The following is a 24,540-nucleotide window of genomic DNA, read 5'->3' as shown; positions in this document are numbered from 1 at the left end:
TATTTTATAGCATTGGAATTGTTTTAAAGGGAAACATTTTAAGTTTCAATTGGAGTCACTATAAAATCTTCCTGAAGAAAAAGTGATACATACCTATGGGATGATTTGATTGTTCTAACGCTATTATTAATAATGCAATTAAATTTTTTCTATATATTTTAAAGGTTGGATCTATCTTTGAATCTGCTTTCTTTTTCTTAAAGAAATGAAACAAAGGTTGCAGTAATAACCTGATGATTATATGTGTATAAACTCTATATAATTATTACATTTTATGCCTTTTCTCTAGATTTTGGAAGGAGTTTAAATAAATTCAGCTAATTGAGTAGGATAGTAAGCCAACCTTCTTTGTATCCCAGCTTTTGGGGAAGAATTATTAACCAAACATATTTTACTCATTACTGGAAACTGTTACACTTGATACATAAGTAAAGGAAAAATGGGCAACTGACAGTATTGCAGAGAAAATGTGATGAGGATGAAAACACATAAAAGAACATTGAGCTTCAGTTGATCCCTTGAGCTAATCTCTCTTCAGGAAAAGTATGTGTAAATAGTTTTATTTGACAGGACTATTTTGTTGCTCAGTTGGTAGATATGTTTAACCATCTCCATAGTTGAGCACTTTGGAAGGATCATTCATGAATGCCTTTAGTCATTTATATTGAAAAGCCATCCACCTGTCTTCATTAAATCCCCGCTCAGTGTAATGCAGGTTCTGTATTGTGTACTAAAAAAAAAAAAAAAAATGAGTGTGACTTACAGGATATGTATAAAACCCCATCTACTAAAAGAGCCCAGTAGAGAAATGCTTTGAAAGTCAACCGCTGAATTTTATGTAAATTCTTATCAACACATAAAAGGTGTGCATGTAAACCTGTTAAATAGCACAATCGACCTTGCTGTGTGAATTCAGACCGTGGTGAATGATTCCTTTTGAGAATTGATTAAACTCTTGAAGTCCATTCCAACTCTCCAGTGCTTTCTCAAAAGTGTCTTTCTTTGAAAAAAGTGCATGAGAAGCAGGCAAGATTGAAGGGTCAGTGTGCTTTAATTTCTTCTTTATTTATGCAGCTTTAATGCAATCACAGACAAGTCCCATTGTCCCCTGAACTATTGATAAATCATGAAAAATTGTTCATCACACACATATTTATTGGTGGGCAAGTTTCAGAGACAGAGAAATACATTTTACCGCAAAAGGGGGATGTTGCTTCCGCTTTTGCCGATTCTTGGTATTGTTATAACCGCAATCAGGTATGGAGCAAACAAGAATTTACAGAGGTGTCCATGAATTTATAGAGAATTTCACAGAGGAGATTTGATTTAAACTGGCTCTGGTAGGATCAATGAATTAGAATTAATAGCCAGAAGACAGTCTTTCCTGATACAAAGAACAGCAGAGAAAAGCATAGAGATTGTAACCTTCCACATATTTACTTATGTTATTTTCTTCTCTCATTTGAAAACAAGGATTTCCCCAAAATTTCTACTTTGCAATAGGCTAAAAATAAGTATACACACACACACACACACACACACACACACACACACAATATAAAGAGAAAACGATTTAAAAATAATATAGTAACAGTCAAAATTTGTATGAAAAATATGTGCCACAATATCCTAAATAACCATCCCACAGGTCACAAATTTTGTTCCAAGCTTCCTAGCAGCCAAAAGAAAGTAAGAACTCAGTTTTAGGATTTACGGTGCTCGAATGATATAAAAATGTGACAAGCTGAATCAAACGGTGAATCAATCAAAAGATGCATAGGTTTGTTGATTAGGCATGGTGACAGAAATCAGAATAAATTTTATAGATATGACATTAGACAGTTCTAACTGGAAGACAGGGCTTTATTAGGCAATACTGACAGGTAAAGTTACAGAGATAAGAAAAAAGTATTATTGAAGTCAAAATGAATTCATGGTCTGCCATCTGAGAATCTTGTTATGGATGATTTTCTCTTGAGCTCCTTAAACTGCTGCACTATCCTCCCAGATATTTATCAGAAAAAAAATTTACCTGAAGAGATTTCAAACTTAAAATTTGAAAATGAGAAGACAAATAAAACAAAAGTCTAATTAAGAAATAAAATCTAAGTATTTACATGATTTAAATATTCCCTGTCCCGGCCCACGGGATGATCAACGGAGGCTCCAAATCCTGTGAGGGAGGAATGGTATGGGACAAGAGACGCGAAGAACGACAGCAAGACAGGTTTCTGATCAAGCTGCAAAATTTTATTGAAGAGGCAGGGTATATATACTCTAAGGGTGGAGGGAGTGGCTAGTAAGGACAGGTGGCGATCTAGGATTGGCTGCTGCTGTTGCTAGGGTGGAAGGCAGATGTAGGGGGATTGGCGGTTGCTGTTGCTGGGGGTCTGGGATTGGTGGTAGCTGTTGCTGGGGTGGATGGCCAATGGGTGGCTACTGTTTAGGTGCGAACTAGCTACTGCTTAGGCGGGAACTACTGTTACTTCCTTGAAGAAGGCTAATTATAGCTTAGGCTGTTCTTGCATCAGCCCTGGCGGCCATGTTGCATGCTACCGGTATCGCTGAAGGTGAATATTATATATGCTACCTTAATTGTCCCCAACATCTCCTCCCTTTGTTTTTCAAAAGGATGGAGGAAGAATGCTGATTGAGCATTCCTTTGGCATTAACCTGCTGGGGGAAATAGAGGCCTCATTCCCCAAATTGTTTGTGGCTCTGTTTTTCTGGGGAGGGGGATTAGTGCAGAGCAAACCCCTATGCAAATGAGGCATACTTCTCAAGGAGCTCAAAAACGGCCTTTGATTGTTTTGGCCCTCCTTTGCAGTGGTTTGCCTTGCACCCAGCGGTACCAATCATAGCATAACCTAGAAGCATACTTTTGAGTTATATGCTGCTCCCGTAGGAGGGGGATTCTTACCCGTCAGGGTGGGTAGCATTCAAGTAGTCTAGATTCACGCCTTGGTCAGCGAGGTAGAGCCGGTGGTAATGCACTTGAATAGGCCTGCCTAGGGCAGAATCAAGTTGATCCTTAACTAGCTGTATTATTCTTTTTATGGCCCAAGGAGCAAAAGATATTATAAGGATTATGGTTATTAAGGGGCCTAATATAGGGAGGAGGTAAGGGAGGACTCCATTGAATCCCCAGGAGGGGCCTCCTTGGGCTTCCCGCTCACGTTTGCGGTTTGCAATTCCTTCTCTAAGCTTGGTCATGGAATCTTTAACTATTCCAGAATAATCAGTGTAAAAGCAACATTCCTCGCCTAATACTGCACAAAGCCCTCCTTGCTTAAGGAGAAGTAGATCTAAGCCTCTCCTGTTTTGGAGAACAACCTCCGATAAAGATGTAAGGGATTTTTCAAGATGGGTGATGGAGGTTTCAATGCGGGCCAAATCTTCATCTATAGCAGCTCTCAGGCTGGAGAAGCCTTGGTTGTGGAGGATAATAGAGGCGGCTCCGGTGCTTAGGCCAGCAACACCTGTAAGTTGGGCCTTTTTTGGTTGCCAGCTGCACGTAGGTTGGGCGTGTTCTGGGCAGGCTACAGCAAAGTTGGCGACGTGCTGGAAGAGAAAAAAGGAGAGAAATTTTTTCTCAGGGAAGGGTTTGTTCCCTGGAAAGGTTATTGTTAAAGGGAAGGGGGGATTTTGGGGCTTATTTTGACAGTGGAGGATTAACATGTCTAATTAGTTTTTCTGGAAGCCAGCAAGGACCCTCTTTTTCTTGGTCATATATGCAAGCAGAACCTCATCCCCAGATGATAACGGGGTCAGGTCCATTCCATTTTGATGTTAAGGGGTCACGCTACATAACAGTGGCTTGTTGCATCTGTGTTTTGGGATGCCAATGTCTGTCGGCTGCAGATTGCCCTTTATCATCCAGAGTTAGGAAGTTAAGAACAAAAAGAGCATGATGTAAAAGGTCTCGGGGACGTTGTTTTGTGAGGTTGAGAGTGCTTTCGGCTAGGCAACACAAAGCATTTTTTAGGGTGCGATGTGTTCGTTCTACTATTCCCTGGCCCTGGGGGTTATATGGTATTCCCGTAATATGCTTAATTTGTAATTGCTGACAAAAGGTTTGAAAATTTTTGCCAGTATATCCAGGCCCATTATCTGTTTTAATGAGTTTAGGCTGGCCTAAAATGGTGAAACAATGCAGCAAGTGAGAAATAACATATTTTGAAGCTTCTCCTGTTTGCAAACTAGCTTGAATAAATCCACTATATGTGTCAACGCAAACATGAATATATTTGAGTTGCCCAAAGCTGGCAAAGTGGGTGACATCCATTTGCCAGATTTCATTTGGGATAAGCCCTTTTGGGTTAACTCCCAAATGAGGGACTGGCAGTTGGGTTACACAGTTTTTTGCAGGCTTTAACAATTTCCCTTGCTTGTTCCCTTGTAATATTGAATTTTAGGCAGAGGGTGTTTGCATTTAGGTGGTGTTGGGCATGGGCTTGGGAAGCTAAGGTTAGAGAATTAGAAAGATTGGGACATATTAATTGGGTACTCAAATGGTTCAATGCTATTCAGAGGTCATTCTTAAGTATTATCCGGCACAACATTATCTCAGGCCTTATCCAAAAAGTGGAGGCCAAAGTGCCTCTCTCTATTACTTGGTATAGACCTGCTCTGGGAGCAGAGAAAGTCACCTGGATATTTCCGAGTTCAAGAGGACTCCGGAGCAATCAGATGGCAAGCAGAGAGGAATGGGAGAAGAGGAAAGAATAGTTGGTTACTAAGGCTTCCCTCTGATGTAAAGAGTTTTAAATTTTTTGCACAAATGCGCTAAGTAAAGAAATGGGAAGATGAACTATAGTACTAAAGATGCAAGACATTCCTTCCAGAGGAAGGAGGGGAAGCAGAGAGTAATGCTACCAGAGCTGCACAAACTGCTCTGTCCCTAAGGACAAACACCCCAAGGTCAGAAGGAAAGCAGCTCTCCTTTTGTTCATTATTTTTGTCAATAGTTTTAAAGATTCTGAACCCAGACTCCTGCAGGACTGAACCACAAGTGGGATACAATTCCCATTATTAATACATCAGAATCTTAAAGGAGATAGTTTTGAAATTTAGGTTGCTACACATATTTTATAAGCATATGGTATTATTCAAATAACTGTCCCAGAGTTCCTACTGGATTTACATAGGTGTTGTGCACTCATTTTGAGTAAATGAATGGTTTGGTACAGTCACTATGACAGATTTGGCAGGAAGGAGCAGAGAGTAAAAATAAAGGAGAGAATGTTGACTTGATAATATTTATGTTGCATTATCAATCTGCTTTGATCATGATCTTCAGATGCAGTTAAGTGACAATGTTCCTTTAAATTTTACTTTTCTGTGCAGGTAAAAAGGAATTTGGGGGAAAAATAATAAGAAAATGTTTTCATTCTTGAGTCTGATTTCTCATTCAGTTTTAGGATACTATTTTATAACCTTTCCAGGCTTTCCTTTGCCCTATATAAATTTTGGAGAGGGCATCCTTTTTTTTCTAGATTAGAAAACCCAAAGTATGGCTTATTTTTCTTAGAATTAGCAATTACTAAATTTTATTTATCAATATATTCTTATGTGACTTATTAACATAATCTGCAGTAACATTGGTATGGATAATAGAATTTCTAAAAGGGAAGTCTTCATATGAAATTTGCGTTTACCTAAGTTTTATAGTAAATTGTTTATATTCATTTTCAAAAAAAATAGGAGAAAGAACATTCATTGCATGCTAATTTAAGGCAAACTTTTATTATGCTTATTTAAATTGCATTGGTTGTTCCTACTGATCATCCTCTCATTTGTTCCTTCTTGTCATTCAGTTATCAGATTAAATATCATCTCAGTGAGGTCTTCTCTTGCTTCTCAAACTAAAGCAGCCAGTTTCTCGCTTAACACCTGATTTTCTTTTTTTTTAGAATCTCACCATTAGACCATTAGACATTTCATTGTTTATTTTTGTATATTTGTTTATTGCTGTTCTAGTTTGCTAATGCTGCAGAATGCAAAACACCAGAGATGGATAGGCTTTTATAAAATGGGGGTTTATTTCGCTACACAGTTACAGTCTTAAGGCCACAAAGCGTCCAAGGTAACACCTCAGCAATTGGGTACCTTCACCAGAGGATGGCCAATGGTGTCCGGAAAACCTCTGCTAGCTGGGAAGGCAGCCGGCATCTGCTCCAAAGCTCCGGCCTCAAAACGGCTTTCTCCCAGGACTCTCCTCTCTAGCAAGCTTGCTTCTCTTCAAAACATCACTCTCAGCTGCACTCTCTTTTCTCTCTTTGAGTCAGCTCATTTATATAGCTCCACCGATCAAGGCCCACCCTGAATGGGCGGGGCCACACCTCCATGGGAACATCTCATCAGAATCATCTCCCACAGCTGGGTGGGGCACATTCCAAGCAAATCCAACCAGCACCAAAAACGTCTGTCCCACAAGACCACAAAGATAATGGCATTTGGGGGACACAATACATTCAAACCTGCACAATTGCCTATTTCCCTGCAATAAAATTATCTTTCCTTGAGAGGTTGGCTTGTTTATTGCTGTTACCCTAGTGCCTAGAGCAGTAACTAACACATATTAAATTTTCAACAAGTATAAGTTTAATATGCTCAGAAAAAAAATACATGAAATTCACACTATTATCCCCACGTTCCTATGCAATTTGCATTTATTCTAACATGAGTAGTTGAGCATAAAGTAGTAGCCACTTAACATGGTAACAATGAAACAAAATTTAACTGAAAAGAAAAAGCAAATAAAAATAGTCTTAAAACTGAAAGAGACCTTTTTCTGGAAGAATAATAGTTGCCATAGGTTCTCTTTATTCTAGGAGACTGGGGACAGTGCATTCTTGTTCAAAATTAGAGATTTTTTTCTTCCTGATTTCCTGTAGTTCTGTTTTGCAGTGACTTTGATTGGGTTTATCTAGGTGAGCTCTCAGAGAATTCAAGTATGAAAAGGCAAGGGAACAAATGAAGTGGGGGCAGCAGAATTTGAAAGAAGGCCAACCGATGGCAGAATCAAGGGGCATGGCATTTGTTGATTATGGAAGACTAATTTGAAAGGGAGTATTTGAACATGACTCTAATGTACTGAGCTTGATGGTTCCCTGTGCATCTAATGTTATAACTAGATAAACTGTGAGCATTAGCAGAGATTATTTTGATAGGAGGAGAAATAAGAAGACATTACATTTGGAAATATTGCATTTGAGATACAATGAAGCATCTAAATAATAACATCTTCATTTATTGTGATTTATTTTATCATGTTTCCTGTACACATAGGGTAGGGTCCTTGCCTTTGATAAATTCTCGGTTCTTTGGAGCATGAAGTCATATAATTATATTGATAGTTTTGCCAGACACTATGCAAAGTACTTTACACATTTTGCTATTTAATTTTCAAAATGCTATTAAGGATGCACTACTGTTATTCTCTTTTCACAACCTTTGCAAAATTCTTGAAATGGATTGCCTTTAGAACTCTTGGGAAGAAAGTTTGGAAAGGTAGACCAACAAAAAACAATGGAAAGCCATTTGTGTTTTGCTAAGATGTTGATGGTTTTTAAGTAGTGGAAAGACAAATGGAGTTCGTACTTTAGAAAAACTCTCTGAAGACAGTAGAAAAGATAGATTGGGATAGAGAGATTTTGGAAAGCAGAATAATTAGGAGGTTAATATCTCAGCTTCATCCTTTGCTAGCTGTTTAACTTTGGGCTAGTTATTTGAACTATGTATCTCAGTTCTCTTATCTGTAAAATGGGAGTAGTAATAATATCTTTCTCATTGGGTAATTGTGAAGATTAAATGAAGTAATACATCCTGAACACTTGGAGCAGTCCCTGGAGCATAGTATACATTCAATAAATGTTTTGCCTCCACCACCACCATTATTATCTTAACCTTCAAATTTATCCCCATAATCGTCTATCATCTCATATTGATGAAGAGCTTAGTTCATAATGATAGTGGGATTTGAAGAAAAATAAATTTGAGAGTTAGTTGAGGTTAAATTGACATTTGCTTGCATGTGTGAATGAGGAAGGAAGAAGAGGTTTCAAAAACTCATATGTATCTGGCTTGGGTGACAGAAGGAATAACATTTCTATCTGAGATGATAGGGAATGTAGTATGGGAAACATAATGTAGGCTGGAGAAGAGAAATATAATGAGACTATTTTAAATGTAAAGATTTTGAATTATAAGTGGTATAACTAGATAAAAATTCCCAAAACTTAACTTGGAAAAATGAGGCTATAGACCTTGGGAGAGTGAGATAGGATGGAATTAAAGATTTGGAAGTTATTAAAGCATAGTGGTAGATGACATAATGGGTTTGTTATATTATATGAAGATAGTTGTTAGAGAAAGAAGAGAAAAAGAACAATGATAGAGTCTTAGAAAATACTACCTCATTAGATGTGAGCAAAATGTACAAAACTGAGATAATATAATGAGACAGAGAGAAGATACAGATGACAGAACTTTCAGGAATTTAATGGTGGGGATTGTTTCTATGTAAAAGGAGTGAGCAATACTAAATGACACAGAATAGTCAAATAGTTAGAATTTGGTGATTCAAGCCTGGAATTAACATGAGACATAAGAAAGAATACAGGTTTGAGAATCATAAGCAACAAGGTGAAAGAAGAAGATACAATTACAGAGTCAAACAGTAAGGGGACTTAAAATAGTAGTTCAAAAAGTGAGCCTTGGAAAATGACCATAATTAGGGAGCGAGAGAAACAAGGGTGAACAAAAGTGGTGGTTATATCACAACAGTTTTATGACATAAATATGTTTAGCCACTTAACAAATGAGGGAAACCGAATTTTACTGAGGGAGAGAATTAAGATACTGGAAATAGCAGGAGTGTGCCTGAGGAAGATGAGGACTTGGACCATTAGAATAAAGAGCAGGTGAGTAGCTTTCTCTTTCTAGAAGGAGGAATACAAGAGTTAGGGTAATGACAGATTCCCTGAGTTATAGAGAAGAATGGGTGATGGAGCTCATGCCAAATGGCCTGTACCCTTTCAGTAAAGGATGAGTTCATTCAGCCAAGAGCTGGAGTGAAGCTGTGTATAGGAAGATAAATACATGAAAGATAAATAAAATGATTTGCCAGCCATGGCTGCAGTGAAGGTGGACAGGAGATAGTGAATGTGGGAAAGCAACAGGAAAAAAATGCAGGCTGATTGTTCCAGTTTGCTAATAAATGCTGCCATTTTTCAAAACACCAGAAATGGATTAGCTTTTATAAAGAGGGTTTATTTGGTTACAAAGTTGCAGTCTTAAGGCCATAAAGTGTCCAAGGTAAGGCATCAACAATAGGGTACCTTCGCTGGAGAAAGGACATTGGCATCCAGAAAACCTCTGTTAGATGGGAAAGCATGTCTGCTTGCTCCCAGGTTGCGTTTCAAAAGGGCTTTCTCCCAGGATGTTTCTCTCTAGGCATCTGTTCTTTTAGTTTCTCCCAGGCCTACTTTCAATGGCTGTATTCAAAATTTCTGCCTCAGCTTCAGCAAGTGTCTGAGATCCTTCTGTCTAAGCTTTTACAGGGCTCCGGTAAACTAATTAAGACCCATGCTGAATGGGTGGAGGTCACACCTCCATGGAAACAATTCAATCCAAAGATCCCAACCTAATCAACACTAATATGCCTGCCCCCACAAGACTGCATGAAATAACATGTCATTTTAGGGGACATAATATTTCCAAACCAGCACACTGATTACTAAATCAGTTTTCATAGGGACATGAGTTTGTGTGGGGGTGTGTGTGTGTGTGTGAGAGAGAGAGAGAGATTGGCTTGTCTGCGTATTTACCTAGAGATTGTTATTCTAGAATACTTAGGCAGATGGCTTCCTCATGTGCTACCACACCATAAGCCTACTTCAGTCACTTACCTTCAGATTGCATGCTACTGCACTAAAGCGGAAGTAGAGAAGAAATAGTACTTTTTATTACAGATCTATCCAGGTTTGGAAAAAAAAATGGGATACTCAGACTTCTCTTCCAGTATGTTTTTAATTGCAGTATTCTATATATAATATTGGGAAAAGCACCCATATATACCACTGGCCATATATCATGCATGTGATAGCCTTATGAGACTTGGACGTGTTTGTCACTCTGTTTGACAAAAATGAAATAAGTGTGGGATCAATGTTTATTCTCTCAAAGGCATCAGGACCCTTGGATAATTAGTGATTGGCATCAGGGTTCCTATCAATATTTTATTATTATTAACAATGATAATAAGAAGAACAAGTAATACCATTAAACATTTACTAAGTGCCAGCAAATGGCAGAGCTGAGATTTAAATATAAGAGTATCTGATTCCTTTTCTTCTTTACCAGTATGTTTCTTAGGTTTGCCATCTGCAAAGAGCTACCTTTTAAAAATAAAGTGCCCAAGGAGAGTGTTCCAAATATTTACCATTTATATCCATATGCAAAAATTAATGACTGCTAATTTTTATTACTGAAAAGACTGGCATTTTATCCACAGTCCATTCTATAGCTGATATACCTACTTTTCTATGGCTGCTGTATTGTACAAAAAGTTATGTAACTTTATGTATACACATAGTGTTTTCTATTTGGGTACATCATGATTCCTTTTGTTCTACCTACCCTCACATCCTTATGATATTTCCATCATACCTATGTTCCTGGCACTTTTATTGAAGGTGATAAAGCACTGAAGAAGTAGTTTGAAGTAAATGGGTTCTACTAAATTCAAGAATGTTTTGACCATTAACCTTCAGTTTGAAGTTTTAGGTGACCACAAACTAGTATAAAGGAATATAGATTTACCTCCACAAAATACACCTTAAAGAGGTTTTTAAACAATTGATGCTTTGCTGATGCAGAGGTTATTTCCTCTTCAGTGTATCTAACTTAACAAATTACATGTAAAAGCCATAAACTCCTTTATATTATCCATAAACATAATAAAAAATGTTACACCACATAATTTTGACTTAGTCAATAATTCTAGGCTTAGCCTTAGGGTTTGAAGAGAAAATTATTTCTGTTACACATTTTAATTATGCTATAAACTTTGGGAAATAGCTATTGATCTTCAGCATTTGGCATCTGAATGTTGTTTCTTGTTCTTTAGCCAATGAAAGTTTGTCATACAGGCTAAAAATGGAGAATTTCAGGGGAATCAAACATACTATATGTACGATAAGGAACATTCCCATATTAGATTTGAGTAATTTAAATGTAAAGTGACTTAAAGATCTCTTCCAGATAGCTTTCTGCCTGAAAGGAAGACACATTTGAGTTAAGAAAAACATCACCTAGTTTTCAAAAAAAGCTATTCCCTAGTGGTACTCTTGATTATCTTTAATATTTTAATACAGGTATAGGAGGACCTAAGCAAAAAGTCTATCCTTTAGAAAATTGTATGCTTTCAGTTTCTCCAAAGCTATATAGAGCAGTGAACTTCCTGATTAGCATTATAGATGTGATTATTTCACATATTTTCTTCCTTGATCAGCAATATCGGTAAAAACTGCATTCTGTTTATATTAAACAGAAATCTAACATCTATAATGATGATAATGATAATGCTAAAAATAGAAACTATCTGCTGGAACTTTCATCTGAGGATAGGCATTTCTATAAATGCATTACATATATGGCCAGATTTAAGCCTCCTAAGCACCATGTGAGGATAGGCCTCAGTTTCCCCATTTTATGTAAGGCTTGGGGAGGTTAAAACACTATGTGGCAGAGCCAAGATTCAAACCCAGAGCTCTCTGGCTCACATAATGATGATCTTCAGGAAAGGGCCTTTCCCTTCTGCTGCCATTTTCAGCAAGTTGGAAACTCCTTCAAATTTAGAGCATTTAATTGAAATAGAATTGTATTTAAATTTTAATGTATCAAATTTATTATTATGCATTTCTATTCAACAAATGTTTATTGAAATATAATTATGTACCAGTCATAGTGTTAGGAGGTACTGAAGGTAAAATCATCATACATAACTGCAACTCATAGTCTATTGGGAGAGATAGTACACTAAATGTGTAAATGTGTGTGTGGGGGGGAGGATATATTTTATAAATATATTTGAACATGTTGTTTATGGAGCTTCAGATTCCTCTGATAAACATTCTGTAATTATTTTCTCTTCAATTTTCAAAATCTAATTAAAGGTTTGGTAATTTAACTTTGATAGTCTGATGCATCAACTTTGATTGTCTGATCAGTTTGGGGGACCTAGTAGCCTTTATCACCTCAGCCATTAAAGATGCTGTTTTGAAAGCATCAGCAGGGAATCCGTACTGACTTTTCTTGCCATGGAGCATTTCCTACTTCCTCACAGTGGGAGCTAATGAGTAGTAATATTCACCCTTTTATCCCCATCCATTTCTTCCTATCCCATAATGTAATGAAATCCATTGGTTAAATAATCTGTTGAGCATTACATGTATATAATGTCCTTAATAGTATCTCTTAATGCAATGGTTTGCACTAATCCATTTAACTTAGTTTTATATAACAAATTAAAGTTGAACTCAATATATAAAGTTTGAAATATATTACATATCTGTATTTTCTTTACAGAAATGTTTCTCCAGTTATGCTTTAATTTGGGGGCTGCAATCAAGCTTCCACAGAAACTTTTGAACATATTGGGAATATAATCTAGTAAAAATAGATCATAGGGCAGTCGATTTATAGATGTCATGTTATAAGCAAAATTTTCAAATCCAAATTTATTTTGGGTTTTAATTGTGAATATCGACAAGAGAAGCAGCTAATTATGGGTGCAGATTCTTCCCTCATCCACATTATAACTCTCTTCAAGGATATATATTTATGATTACGTGAAATAAACTACTTTAGCCAGTTTAGTGATCTGAACAAACATTAATCATGGGACTTAGGCATTTTATTTACAATGAAATTCAATATTTCAAAAGGAGGTATGGGAAGCTTAGTATAAGCAAGATACCAGTCCTGGAAATTTTATTTAAGTCACCTTATTTCATTCTCCAGTAACATCTAAAGAGATCACTAGCTTCTAAGTTACATGAGGCAGTGACCATATCTGGGTTCCAGTCATCCTGTCTGGAAGCAAATAAACAGAAAAGGTGAAAGCTACAGAGAAGGTGATATTTTGTCCTCCCTTAAAGAATGAGAAGTTTTCCAGCCAAGTAAATGGAAAGGGTATTGCAGGAATAAGAACCAGTTGTCCAAAGGATTACTGGCATGACAAGTGTTTTTGGAGAATTTCAAACATCAATTCATAATGCTTGACCAGTAAACATTAGGTTACTTGCGTGCTGACTTTGTTTTTCTGGACTGGCATAAAACATATTTCCAAACAACTGATTGCATTAGAGTCATAAGTTTAGCTAAATTTTAAGTAGAGTGGATAGTATGGATGGAGTATGCTGAGTTTTTACTTCATCTCAGCATATTTATGCCTATTTCGTCAGGCCTCTGTGCCCATTCAACAGATTGCACAATCCTATTATGTCACAGGTATTAACCATACTTTAAGTGAACCATACCTTAAGTGAGCTGCTTTTGTAGAAAGCATCAGATTCTCTGCACGAATTTCCTTTTATGTCAGAATAGAATGCCAGTGCCTCTTGACCCAGTGTCCCCTACCAATACTTAATGTGCCAAGTTAAAATACTCTCAGAGTGGAAAAGAAGGCAGCATGGGGATTTCATGGCCCTCTTCCCTGCCAAGTTGACAGGTTGCATTGCAGCAAGTGCACAGCAAAGCGATTAAGAGTGTACACGTTGACAAAACACGTGTGATATGACTGCAGGCATTTTATGTGAATAACGTGTCACGGCAAGTACTTGTCTCAAGAGATTATATCTAGAGCTTTGGGTGTAAGGACAATCTATATGCATGTAATGGTATCATTGAGAAGGTGAGTGCCCAAGGGAAAATAACCTTGACTGGGAATCTTGACATAAATGGAAGCAATTTTTTTTTGCTACTTAAATATTTTAGTAATGTCCTATTTCTATGACTAGGTACAGTAAGCATCTGCCTTGGATGATGTGAGTTTTGATTGCTAAACAATTCGTTTGGCTGCTAGAAGTACAGTGAGGGCCTGGTTTGGTAAAATTCATGATTGGAGAAAAAATTTCAACACCACCCAATTTATTATTGTAAGAACACATTTAGCCATTAGTGTCAACCTCCCCACTTCTGACTACCTTACATGTAACAAAATAAAATTTATATGAATTTCCTTGCCTTGCTTACTGATTTTCAGAAATGATCAAAAAGCAGGAGTGAAAAATGTAGATTTTAGATCACAAATAAAGTAGTCGCTCACCATGTATCATTCATTTACACAAACATTTGCATAGCGATTTAAAAGTAATATGAACTTCCAGAAACCCTTCCATGAATCTCTAGTCCATGGACCCCAAATTAAAGATTTTTGTGTTCAGGTACAAAGATTGAAATATAGATTTCACCAGACTTTTAAAGGAATCCTTAACCCTAACAGCATTAAACTGCTCTCTAAAGTCCTTTCTATGTTTAAAATCTCATAATTCACTTGGCATCCTAATATATTACTATTAAGATATCTTAACTTTTCTCCTGAGAAACAGAAGCATGTCTTATTTTATAGGGAAAAAAACTGTGTCCCTTAATATGATTAAAATGACCATGATTTGCAGTATTAAAATGTAATAGGAAAGAATTTTCTACAGTTTTGACCAGCATTTAAAAGCAATAATATATTACCAGCAAAGATGAAAGTGAGAGTTATTTGCCTATTTTTCATTTCACATGGACCATTAAAACTAAATGTGAAAGTGCCATCTTTATTTCTAATATAAACATAATTGAATAAGAGAAATAAAGATACCTCTATAGTGCTTATATTAATAGCTTAATTTTTAAAATCCCTATTACTAATAAACTTTAAAAAATAGATAAAAATGAAATTTATATGTCTGTGATCTTTGGGGAAAAATAAAATGTATATTTTGAGACCTGTGCAAAAACCTAGTATTTCAACCAGATTTATTTCCACATATAGTATAATCTATGCCATATATTCATTTTATATGATGGAATATTAATCAGTAGCACAGAAAGTCTTGTATTTTAGCAGAAAAAATAAATTTTGCACAAAATTGTAATAACTGTGTTTCTTCATTATTGTATGTGCAAAGCTAGGGAAAAATAATGAAATGGGTTTCAGACTCATATTCTAAGTCTCCATTAGAGTAAAAGAACGAGAGAGACAGGACTCAATTTTGAAGTAGTTGTAGTTTGTTTTTGATTTTACTCCTCAACTTGTCTGCTACATTTTCCATTATCCTATGACTATGCACCTCCTAGCCCCTATCCCCTCTGTTCCTCCCATCACATAACCTTCTTATGATACTTTGGCATAAAATGATCCAATAAAATTCTTCATAGTAAATTGTTATGAGATATTTGTAATGGTGTAATTTCAAGCATAGTTGGAGATAATATTGTTGTGATAGCCCCTACTCTATGATTTTCAAAAATACTACAGAGATGTTTTTTGTCCAATATTTCAAGGTTGCTAGGGTCTTACTATTTCACCCTCCTTCTTAATTTCCCACATTCACTGGGTCATACCTGAAATTCCACATTCTTAGACTTTTTATAGCTAAACTAATTCTATTGGCTATTCTACCTTCCTTGTTATATTTAATTTTGATGGTCATGTTTTATATGGTTTCTTAGACTCTTACCTTTTAGCCCGATTCCCATGTATTCCTCATCTTTGAATATGTCTCAGTGTCCTAGGGCCGCTGTAACAAAGTACCACAAACTGGGTGATTTAAACAATAGAAGTTTATTGTCTCACAGTTCTAAAGGATAGGAGTCCAAATCAAGATGTCAGCAGAGCCATGCTTCCTCTGAATTCTGGAGAGTTCTGGTGGTAGCTTGCCGGCAATCCATGGTATTCTTCAGCTTGTGGTATAACTCAACCTCTGTCCCCCTCACATGCCTGTCTTCTCACTATATCTGTGTCTGTTCTGGTTTGCTAAAGCTACCAGAATGCAATATACTAGAAATGGATTGGCTTTTTCAATGGGGATTTATTAGGTTGCAAATTTACAGTTCTAAGGCCATGAAAATGTCAAAATTAAGGCATCAAGCGGAAAATACATTCTCTGAGGAAAGGTTGTTGGCATCCGAGGTTCCTCAGTCACATGGGAAGGCACATAGCGATGTCTGCTTGTCCTTCTCTCCCAGGTTCTGGTTTCAAAATGGCTTTCTCCAAAACGTCTATCTTAACTTCTCTGGGCTCCCTGAGTTTCATCTGTCTTTTCTCCTCTCATAAAGGACTCCAGCAAGGGGATTAAGACCCACCTTGAATGGACAGGGTCACATCCCCATGGAAAAAACCTAATCATAAGGTCCCACCCACAATAGGTCTGCTGCCACAAAAATGGATTAAAAGAACATAGGCGTTTCTGGGGTACATAATAGATTCAAACCAGCACAGTGTCCAAATTTCCCCTCCTTATAAGGACACCAGTCATACTGGATTAGGGCCCATTCTAATCCAGTTTGGTCCCATCTTAACCAATCACTTCTTTAAATCCTATTTCCAAATAGGATTACATTGTGACACCAGAGGTCAGAACTTGGACATATATTTTGGGGAGACACAATTCAATCCTTAACAGTAAATATTCCTTTCTCCGCTTTCTTGAACAAACTTGAAATAGCGATAATTCAGTTCAATAGTTTAAAAACTTATGGAGTAGGTCAGTGCATTCTTAGAGCTTAATTAATTTGATTCTTCAGTTATCTCTAATTGAGGCCTCCCTTCATAAATGAGCATGTGGGGATAGAGAGAGTTTTTTTGCAGTCTCTGATCAATCCCCATCTTTGCCAATATCAGGAATCCAGAAAAAAGACACCCTCTCCATCACTACACTGCAGCACTCAAAACAAAACAAACAAAACCCAACAACAGCAAAATCCATCTTTTCAATACAGCCGTTTGGTTCAAGGACTTGTTATTATCCTTCAGGTTTGGTTTTTAGGATTCTTTGGGTTTTATTTATACTTGACATTATTAAGACATTTTCCTTAGGTTAAAGAGATGTGACTCTCAGTGCCTGTAGCTATCTTACAGTCTTTGAAGATCCATAATGTAAAATATGAAATAGAATTGCTAAGTAGAATTGTAAGGGGGAAGTACTAAGGCCATAGATAGTAGCTACTAGACAAGAGAAGAAATTTTAGCTGAGTGTAAGGGATGATGTTTGTGTGGTTTAAAGATGGCATGATTTTTCCTCATAAGTAAAGTAGAAATTCACTATCAGAAGATAGTGAATTCCTTGTAAACAGATACAGTCCAGCATAAGTTGAATAATTACTAGTTAAGGATGATATAGAGGATTTGTAATGATTAAATATGATGATGTTTTAGAGCACTTCCAAAACCAAGACTGTACAGTCTTGATTTAAATATTCACATTCTATGTATACATTTGATATGAAAAGATTTACAGAAGAGCACAAAATTATATACCAGATCCCTCAAATTTGGCTATTTAGTGTCTAATTTTGAAACAGCTTTGCAGTTAACTCTGGATATATAATAAAGGTATAAATGTTTCAACACAATCACAAAAGATCTTTGAAAATAAGCAAATATTATAAGGTAACTTTTGGGAAAAACAATATATGATTTAAGACAATGCTTGAACTGAGCATGTAGTTAATTATTGATAGACAAATTGAGAACTCAGATGAAAGATTTCTTTATAGTTAATGCAAATATATTTTCCCTACATACATCTTTTATTTAAAAATCTTAATGAATCTAGTCATTGGGATTTGACCAAACTGTTGAATTATTGTCCTATGAGAAAATTTATGGCTCAGCCAGCTATTACTGCTTAAAATGGCATGAGAGAACCGGTTCCTGTAGAAAATCCAAAACAATGTATAAACCTACATATTGTGAATTAGGTTTTTAAAAGCACTTTAATTTATAGGTGTTGCTTCCTGGGATTAAGTGTCACATGTTACTTGCACCTAGTGTTTGTGATTATCATTTAATCAATTTATATGGTGAAATGACTCTCTTTAGGTGCCTCAATTATTTTTTCTTTTTAGGAATATGTCCCAGAGCAGTTGTGCTGCTCTTTTCTTTTTGTTCCTTTACTCAACAAGAAAAAGTCAACTGTGATTTTTCCCTATTTATCATTTTCTTACTATTCATTAAAGACATCATATCTGATATCTGACTCTGTCTCCTAATAATTGTGCCTTAGAACACACATAAGATGAAAAATAACCAACTAGATTAAAGAGGAACCATGTGTCTGTTTTTCCTTTTAATTAAAAAGAATGTGTAAAGTAAAGAAGAGAACTCAATATGCCAATGCCAGGTTTTCCTGTAGGTCTTTTATGGCCTTTGTTAGTTATATGAAATCCTATATTGCTATTTTTCCTCAATGTCAACAAATATATTTAGCTAAAGTTATTATATGTGGCTATACACAAGAAATATTCTTATAGCTTTTCCAGCACAGAGGGTGCCAAAGGAAGAGTTGTTTGTTTGTTTGTTTGTTTGTTTGTTTTGGAGTTTATAGAAGCATAAATAGCCTTCCAGCACACAAGTAGAAACTTCCTAGGAAATTTTTCTTCCCAAAATATATGTTCTGTACTTAACTCATTCATCTTTGTTGTTGTGGCATTGAGAATAAGTAAGATAAGTTTATTAATGAGCATTTCAACTATAGACAATTTTAATTGCTAAGATAAAGAAGAAACCCAATTTTGCTTCTTGCTCTTGTCAGAACCAGATTTCCTAGTTAATCTCTTTGATTGTAGATCAGCACAATAAGGTCTCTATTTGAAAGCAGAAAAAATCAGGTTCTGATTTTCAATGACCTTGGCTTTAGCATATATATATTTCTAAGAGGCTTCTGGTTTTGGTTTCATAGGATGAATATTTTTTACTTGAAGTGTATCTGTTTTTTTTTTTCCATGAGGTAAGTGAATTGAATTCAAAAATTCAGTTTTGAAATATTAAATTGTTTTTGTTTCTGTATGAGTTTTGAATTTTTATTTATTGAATTTTTGTAAATTTAGAAGTGTGTTCTGTAATGATTTCTTGTTTTAAAGGAATTTTTAAAAATCTATGTTTATAAATTCAAGTCAATAAGAGGTTAATCATTTTTGTTCTCACTTCTCCTCCCACTACCTATGGCTCCAATTTTTTTAAAACTCTTCTTTGTAGCAAAATTCTTTTAAATAATGGTCTCCTCTTGCTGCCTCCTTTTTTTTTTTTTTTTTTTTTTTTACCTCCTAATCAATCTTAAACCCGTTGCCTTCGGGCATTTGCTCCAACCACACACCAAACTACTCTTACCAAGGTCACTAATTGCCTTCATGTTTCTAAATTCACATTCTCAATCCTCTTTGTATTTGACCTATGAGTAACACTGGACCAGGTTGATCACTCTTTCCTCCTTTCATCACTTGGTCAGAGTACCATGTTGGTTTTTCCCTACTTCGCTAGCCACTCCTTTTCAATCTCCTTGGCTGATTAATCCACTGATACTTGTCCTCTTAACATTGGAGTTGGATTTGGACCCCCCAGAGGTCAAGCCTTGGTGTTCTTCTCTATCTTCCCTTCATCCAGAGTGATTTCATATGCTAATGACCATGCTAATGACTTGCAATTTTCCATTTCTACTCCTGACTTTCTCCTGAACCCTAAATTCATATGGTAAGTTACATACTTAATATTTCTATCTGTATATTTAATAGACAACTCAAACGAGAGAGAAAAAGGAAATTCAAAAAAGAGATAGAAGGAATGATGAAGTTTAACCAATCTTACATAGCTGCTATCATGTATCATTTCATTTGTACTTGACTTGGGGGTAGGTCTTTGGTTAATGAGCATTTGTGAATTGAAAATTTAATTATTTAACATTTATAGTCATTTATGATGCCTTTACAGTGATAGATTTTAGGCATGAAGGTGGTATAGAGAGGGAGATTATGTATGGATCCTGGCCTCTTTAGACAGGATGGGCACAGAAGACTTCTTGGAGGAGGTAATATTTGACCTGAGCCCTAAATGATAGAGGGAAGCCAGATCTTGGGGAAAAGTGTCCTGAGCAGAGAAAATAGCAAGAACTAAGCCTCAGAAGAATGGGCTTTTTTTTTTTTTTTTTTTTTTTAAGGCAGAAAAAGAATGTCAGGAATATTGTAAACCAAGTAAACCAAAAGAAGACAGTTATGAGCTAATGAGATGATGAGATGATAGAAAGCAGTGGCCAGGCAATAGAGGGGTTAGCAGTCTTAGTTAGGAATTCGGATTTGTTTCCAAATATAAAATTAAGTCATTAGAGGTTTAAAAAGTGAGGTAGTGACCCGAGCTGATTCATGTTTTGAAAAGATCACTCTGCTGTAAGGAGTGTGGACGAAAAGGGCAAAATGTTTCCAAAAAGGTTTGCCATGTTCACGGTTCGTAACAGAACATTTTGGAAAGCCCAATAACCTTCTTTTATCTGCCCCACTCATTGGGATTCAGCCCATAGCACTGGGTGTACCACTTGGTAAGCAGTCAATAAAATACAACTAATGGTCTATAAATGCAACATAGAATTGGCTTTTTTGTTTTTTTTAAGAATATGTACCTGACCAAATACATGAAGAAATAAATATTTTTAAATGACTTTAAATGTGGTGTTTCCCAGATTAGAAATTTACCTTTGTGAAGAAGCACTTGGAAATAAATTTAAATGATTATTTGCAATGGATTTTTCATTCAGCATCCCTCAAATACTTGAGTATTTACCATGAGCTACGTACTTTGTAGCAAATTGCAAAGAGAAACCAGACATAGACTTTTCTTTCAAGGAGCTTCTATTAAAGCTCAGAGGCTCCAAAAAGGTCTGAGTGTCTTTGTGACTCTGATAAAATGTACTTATTTAAATTTTTTTTTCATTTTTATTGAGATTGTTCAGATATCATACAATTATCCAAAGATCCAAAGTGTACAATCACTTGCCCCTGGGTACCCTCATACAGCTGTGCATCCGTCCCACTTAATTTTTGTTCAATTTTTAGAAACTTTTCATTACTCCAGACAAGAAATAAAGTGAAAGATGAAAAAAGAAAAAAAGAAAAGGAAACTCTAATCCTCCACTATCCCTAACCAACCCCCCTCAATTGTTGACTCATAGTATTGATATAGTACATTTGTTACTGTTTATGAAAAAATGTTGAAATACTACTAACTGTAGTATATAGTTTGTAATAGGTATATAGTTCTTCCCTATATGCCCCTCTATTATTAACTTCTAATTGTATTGTCATACATTTGTTCTGGTTCATGGAAGTGATTTCTAGTATTTGTACAGTTGGTCATGGACATTGCCCACCATAGGATTCAGTTTTATACATTCCCATCTTTTGACCTCCAACTTTCCTGCTGGTAACATATATGACTCTGAGCTTCCCCTTTCCACCTCATTCACACACCATTCAGCACTGTTAGTTATTCTCACATCTTGCTACCAACACCCCTGTTCATTTCCAAACATTTGAGTTCATCCTAATTCAACATTCTCCTCATATTAAGCAACCACTCCCCATTCTTAAGCCTCGTCCTATATCTTGGTACCTTATATTTCATGTCTATGAGTTTACATATTATAATTAGTTCCTGTCAGTGAGACCCTGTAATAATTGTCCTAATGTGTCTGGCTTATTTCACTCAGTATATTGCCCTCGAGGTTTTGTCATCAACCCATTTTTTTTTAATATGGTTTTGTTCACTCACCATACATTCCATCCCAAGTAAATAATCAATGGTTTTCTGCATGGTCATACATTTATGTGTTCACCACCTTCACCACTATCTATATAAGAGCATCTACATTTCTTCCACAAGGCAGGAGGGAGAGTCAAAGAAGGTAGAGAGGCAAAAGAAAGAGGAAAAAAAAAAATGACAGTTAGGAAGCAGCAAAAGGAAAAATAACCTTAAATCAAAGTAGAATAAAGAATCAGACAATACCACCAATGTCAAGTGTCTAACATGCCTTCCCTATCCCCTCCTCTTATCTGCATTCACCTTGGTATATCACCTTTGTTACATTAAAGGAAGCATAATACAATGATTCTATTAGTTACAGTCTCTAGTTTATGCTGATTGCATCCCTCCCCCAATGCCTCCCCATTTTTAACACTTTGCAAGGTTGACATTTGCTTGTTCTCCCTCGTAAAAGAACATATTTGTACATTTTATCACAATTGTTGAATACTCTAGATTTCACCAAGTTACCAGTCCCAGTCTTTATCTTTCCTCCTTTCTTGTGGTGTTTCACATGCTCCCCACCTTCCTCTCTCAACCGTATTCATAGTTACCTTTGTTCAGTGTACTTATATTGTTGTGCTACCATCTCCCAAAATTGTGTTCCAAACCATGCACTCCTGTCTTCTATCACCCTGTAGTGCTCCCTTTAGTATTTCCTGTAGGGCAGGTGTCTTGCTCACAAAGTCTCTCATTGTCTGTTTGTCAGAAAATATTTTGAGATCTCCCTCATATTTGAAGGACAGCTTTGCTGGATACAGGATTCTTGGTTGGTGGTTTTTCTCTTTCAGTATCTTAAATATATCACACCACTTCCTTCTTGCCTCCATGGTTTCTGCTGAGAGATCCACACATAGTCTTACGAAGCTTCCTTCGTATGTAATGGATCGCTTTTCTCTTGCTGCTTTCAGGATTCTCTCTTTGTCTTTGACATTTGATAATCTGATTATTAAGTGTCTTGGTGTAGGCCTATGCATATCTCTTCTGTTTGGAGTACGCTGCACTTCTTGGATCTGTAATTTTGTCTTTCATAAGAGATGGGAAATTTTCATGAATTATTTCCTCTATTATTGCTTCTGCCCCCTTTCCCTTCTCTTCTCCTTCTGGGACACCAATGATACGTACATTATTGTACTTTGTTTCATCCTTGAGTTCCTGGAGATGTTGCTCATATTTTTTCATTCTTTTCTCCATCTGCTCCTTTGTGTGTAGGCTTTCAGGTGTTTTGTTCTCCAGTTCCTGGGTGTTTTCTTCTGCCTCTTGAGATCTGCTGTTTTATGTTTCCATTGTGTCTTTCATCTCTTGTGTTGTACCTTTCATTTCCATAGATTCTTCTAGTTGTTTTTTTGAACTTTTGATTTCTGCCGTATACATGTCCAGTGCTTCCTTTACAGCCTCTATCTCTTTTGCAATATCTTCTCTAAACTTTTTGAACTGATTTCGCATTAGTTGTTTAAATTCCTGTATCTCAGTTGAAGTGTACGTTTGTTCCTTTGACTGGGCCATAACTTTGTTTTTCTTAGTGTAGGCTGTAATTTTCTGTTGTCTAGGCATGGTTTCCTTGGTTATCCAAATCAGGTTTTCCCAGACCAGAAGAGGCTCAGGTCCCAAAGGGAAGAAATATTCAGTATCTGGTTTCCCTGAGGGTGTGTCTTAGAAAATTGCTCCACCCTTTGATGCCTCAGGTCACTGTGCTTTTCTGCCCAGCAGGTGGCGCCTGTCAGCCTATAATTCTTGACTGGTGTGAGGAGGTATGGCCGTGTTCCCCCAGGCTCTGGGGTCTGGTTCTGAATGGAAAGGGCCCCATCCCTTTCCTCCTAGAGAAGACAGACCCCCCAGGTGGAGGTCATTAGCACTTCAGTGGTCTCGTTCTCTGCTTGTGCTGTCTCCGCCCTTCCTGGAGTCACAGGAAACTGAAAATGACTGGGGCTTTCTCCACTGAGCCAAAAAAGAAACAGTCCCCTTCAGACCCAGTCCAAGGCGACCCTCTGGCTCTCCCAGGTCAGTCGTCACCCAAAGCCTCTGTCTGTTTTTGGGGATGCGTACCTGTAGTGAGCAGTTCACACTCGCTACTTAAAACCCCAGTTGGAGCTCAGCTGAGCTATATTCGCTTGCTGGGAGAGAGCTTCTCTCTGGCACCACGAGGCTTTGCAGCTTGGGCTATGGGGGAGGGGAGTCTCATGACTTGGTTCCGCAGGTTTTACTTACATATTTTATGCTGTGTTCTCGGGCATTCCTCCCAATTCAGGTTGGTGTATGATTAGTGGATGGTCTCGTTTGTCCCCCCCGCAGTTATTCTGGATTATTTACTAGTTGTTTCTGGTTTTTTGTAGTTGTTCCAGGGGGACTACTTAGCTTCCACTCCTCTCTATGCTGCCATCTTGCCCGAGTCCTACTTATTTACTTTTATTAATAATAACAACCTAAATAGAGGGTCACAAAAATTTGCTTTATGTTAATTATAAAGACATAAGACGTTTCAAGTGGAATTTGATTGTCTTAGCACCTACTTTGACAGAGTCAGCGCTAAGTGAGAACCCAAACCAGTTCTGCGATCTTTTCCTCAAATCACTTGATGTCCTTTATTTTATTTTGCATCAGCAAAGGTAATAACATTCATTTTTCCCTTCCTAATTTTTTACTTCTTTGCAGTTATTTTTTTCTACATAATTTTTAGGTTTATAATTATAAAAATA

The 24,540-nt window shown here is 36.6% G+C and overlaps 1 protein-coding gene across 3 annotated transcripts in view; it reads left to right on the top strand.

Moving 5' to 3' along the window:
* NAALADL2 (N-acetylated alpha-linked acidic dipeptidase like 2) overlaps positions 1-24,540 on the top strand; it is a 1,146,579-nt gene that overhangs the window by 5,336 nt on the left and 1,116,703 nt on the right. The window lies entirely within an intron of this gene.

Source organism: Choloepus didactylus, chromosome 1 (genome assembly GCF_015220235.1).
Source record: "Choloepus didactylus isolate mChoDid1 chromosome 1, mChoDid1.pri, whole genome shotgun sequence".
NCBI classification, from domain to species: Eukaryota; Metazoa; Chordata; class Mammalia; order Pilosa; family Megalonychidae; genus Choloepus; species Choloepus didactylus.
This window is presented reverse-complemented; position numbering and strand designations above follow the sequence as displayed.